The following is a 3,876-nucleotide window of genomic DNA, read 5'->3' on the forward strand; positions in this document are numbered from 1 at the left end:
CAGCAATGACTCATTAGTGGCCTGGGCACTAATTCTACCCTGGCCTCAAAATTGGTGCTGAGGAACATTTGGGGAGGAGGGTGAGATGTTAAACAGGATACTGCTGTTGACAAGCCTTTCAAAGTTTGGAGAAAACTTCACAATCAACAAATAAAAATATCTAAATGCCAAGCCCATCAGGAAAGAAGGTTAGTGCTATTTTCATTGTCAGTTAAAGCTAAATAAAAAAAAATATGAATAAATAAATAAATAAATATAAGGCAATTGAAAGGTTACATCTTTCTTTTAGAGGTGGTTTGCTTCTTAAAGGTTAACTTGAATGCTTGACTTTAAAAAATCAAAATCATCAGCTGCAAATGCTTAAAGCAGTTGGGGGTAGCTTTTGAAGAAGAAAACAAAGGATCTGCAATATTTGAGAATTACTCAGCCCCCAAATAAACAGTGCTTGTGTGTTTCTATGCTTGCTCTTTGAATGCATGTATACACACACACACACACACACACACACACAGACACACACACACACACACCAAACCCATTTCTCTTCATTTCTCAAATGATTGCTTGTACTCAGGCATTTTCTGTTGACACAAAATAACATTTTAATAACTTGTTAGCTGTCCTAATCATTTGGTAGTATCCAGAATACAATGCAGTATGCACTATGAACCAGTACGGCCTCTGCCTAGATCAAAATCCACAACTACACATAGAAACCAGCCATTTGCAACATCTTCAGCTCCTGCTAAATAGAGTCTAAGAATATATTTCTCTGTTCACATTCATGAATTTCAAAACCTAATAGCCCATGAAGAAAAGTATAAAGAATACATCTCAAGAAACAGACATTAAAGGTGCCAGCAAAATAATAGACTACATTTAAGTTTAAAGCATTATTTTGGTGACTTACATCATTAATGACTTTTTCTTTGTGGTGGGCATTGGAAAAAACAATGCTAAAAGGAAATTGACATAAATGTTTTCTTCTATTATAAAAGTTTCTTTGCTGTGAGATTATTCATAAATATATACAGAGGGCTTCTCAGATGGTAATAAAATTATTTGACCTTAAAAATCTACATGAATATTAGAAATTTAAAAAAAAAACACCTACTGCTAAGATGTATTTTTAAATAGTTTATATGAATCTTATGCCATAGTGTGTTATTTAATCATTACACTATGATATTAAAGCAAAAGGGCATTGGGTACATAATAATCCAACAGAATTTCACATTTGAAGTAAACTTGATTTAGAAATAGTCAGATCAAAGATAGACTCCTATGCTGTCTCCTTAAATGCTCTGACAAAACCACAAAAGTGCTCTTAAATCTATCCTTGTATTCACACCAGGTTCCCTGAAAACCTCATCTCTAATAAAAAGGGGTAACGATTATTAATGGATCTGTTGTTATTCTTAGAAAAATGAACTATCCTCTATTCCTTTTCTGTTTAGAGTTTGGCTCAATGTTGTACCATCACTTGAAATACCACACTGTTGATCAGTGTTAAATCCCCAAACCTACTGAGATCAGGATTTTAATTTCACAGATTTTTAGAAGTAACAGCAACTCTTGCTCAGGCATTGAACTTTTTAAAATCTCAACAAAATTTGCAAGGTGGCGCTCTTTTTATGAAAGGCCAATATTGCTGTTATAAACAGAACTTTTTTTTTTTTTTACAATTAATCCCCCAAATGCGATAAAGTAAATACAGCAAAGTCTTATATCCATAAACAAGACTTTGTTGACTAAACATGAGAAATACAAATAGCAAAAGGTTGCTTTAAAGAGGATAACATTTTTATTTTATGATTAGCCAGTGGTATAATTTCTTAAGTTGCTATTGCTGTGAAAGACATGTGAATCTCATATAAGAAGGTTCTTCTTCTTAGGCCTGTAACTTCCAGGACCTACATAGGATGGTAGAGAAGCAGAACCATGCCTCCCCCGACTTCTAACACATCCACACCCTCACAGCCATAGCCAAGGGCCTGATTTGTGAGTTCTAGCTACGCAGTCTGCCTAATGGGGCGATCATGCAAGCCACAACCAGAGACAAAGAAACCAGCGTCCCTACCAGAGAACCTAACTTCGCCGAGGCAGCATAGCTTGCAAATCTATCAAACTAAACTGCAAGAAAGACAATCTGATTTAGAGAAAAGGCGTTCTGCCACAGTCATTAAGCACAAGTAATTTAGATTTTTTATATTGTCTCCTCATTTACAAATTTACTGTATCAACGCCAGCCAATGGAACGAATTTCTTAAGTAAATGAGAAATAAATAAAAGAGATAGAAAGATAATCACATTACATAAAATAATTCTCTTTCCTAGATGTATTTTTGAGAGAACTAATGGCAGTACCAAAATTATAGAAATAATAATATATCATAGGAAGTAATTAATTTAAATTAACATCATGTTTGAAAAAATATATAAGTGAAACGCTTTATGGACATTTACTTTTGTACAAAGATGGAAGGTCTGGAAAAGCATGCATCGGCATCCTGAAAATTAGTTATGACCATAATAGTTTAATTGAAGACAGCAGTTTAAAATATAATATTGTAAATCTACAATCCAGTTTCAGACCAGGGGATTTAAGGGGGTGCAGCTGAACCCTTGAATGACCGCAAGTTCATTTGCAAGGCTGCAGAGAGAGCCCCTGAGCTTCTCACAATTCGCTCACATTAATATTGATGCTGCCTGTGCAATCTATTTCCGTTATTTTTATGGTTGTTATTCTATGTCTGCAAAGGTCATTTAAATTATACTGAGGCCGAAAATTTGTTTCATAAATTTTGATATAAATACTAATTACACCCTCTCGGAGAGCCAGCAGGGTAGCGTTCATTTATCAAGTTTATATGACCTGCAATGACAGAAAAGAAGGCAAGAGAGGCTGGAGAGCTTTTTCCGAAGATCCGCTAAGGCTGGCACAGGTTGCTGGGGGAAGGGGATGTGAAGAAGAAATTCCTACCACAATCACTGAGATTTAAGAATCTTTAATAAGGTACGAAAGGTTACCAAACAGTTCTGGAAACTAAAGTGTACATACGAGTTTTTTTTTTTTTTTTCTAGCCATAAATACTGAATAGCTGTAACATGGATAAACCGGGCCCTTTACATGCGGATAAATATGGAAACTAGGAATTATATACATTGTGTGGTTGTATATTTTGCCAAAAGCAATGGACAGCTATAGTTTATATCTTTTTTTAATATCACTTTACATAAACAAATGGAACAGTTTGACACGTAGATCCAAGGCTCGTACTATACGAATTATTGACAGGACATGAAACAACATTTTACTGCACTAAAGTACTCAGACTTTGGGACGAAATGTTTGCACTTTATACAAAAAAAGCACATTAATATCAATAATATTCTGTTAGGTCGACGTGGAGACTGAAATCGTACAAAGTAGTTCACATTTTGGTACACATTTACTAGAACATTCTCGCCATTCAGTACAAACAGTTGGCTTTCGGCCGCCCACCCCCCTCCCCTCCCCCCTCCCGCCGGCCCTCCCCTCCCCAATGCAAAGACCACCACGCCACGATCCCACCCACCCACTCCAACCGAGGTGTAGCTATATACAGAATCCAACAGAACAGATTTAAGCTAATAATTCTGTATTTACAAGAAAGCAAAACAAGAAGATAAAGAGAAAAGCTGCAGCCCCAGAGAGCTTGTTCTGATCCAACAAGAAATTGGCCCTCAGGGCCTTTGGCCGTGTTCTGTCTGGCAGCCGCCTTCCCTTCCACCCCCTCCCGCCCTTCAGCTACCAAGCCTTTTCCAAAGAGAGAAAGAGAAAGAAAGAAAGAAAGAAAGAAAGAAAGAAAGAAAGAAAGAAAGAAAGAAAGAAAG

This window comes from Psammomys obesus, unplaced genomic scaffold, assembly GCF_907164565.1.
Source record: "Psammomys obesus unplaced genomic scaffold, mPsaObe1.curated_primary_1811, whole genome shotgun sequence".
Classification (NCBI taxonomy): domain Eukaryota; kingdom Metazoa; phylum Chordata; class Mammalia; order Rodentia; family Muridae; genus Psammomys; species Psammomys obesus.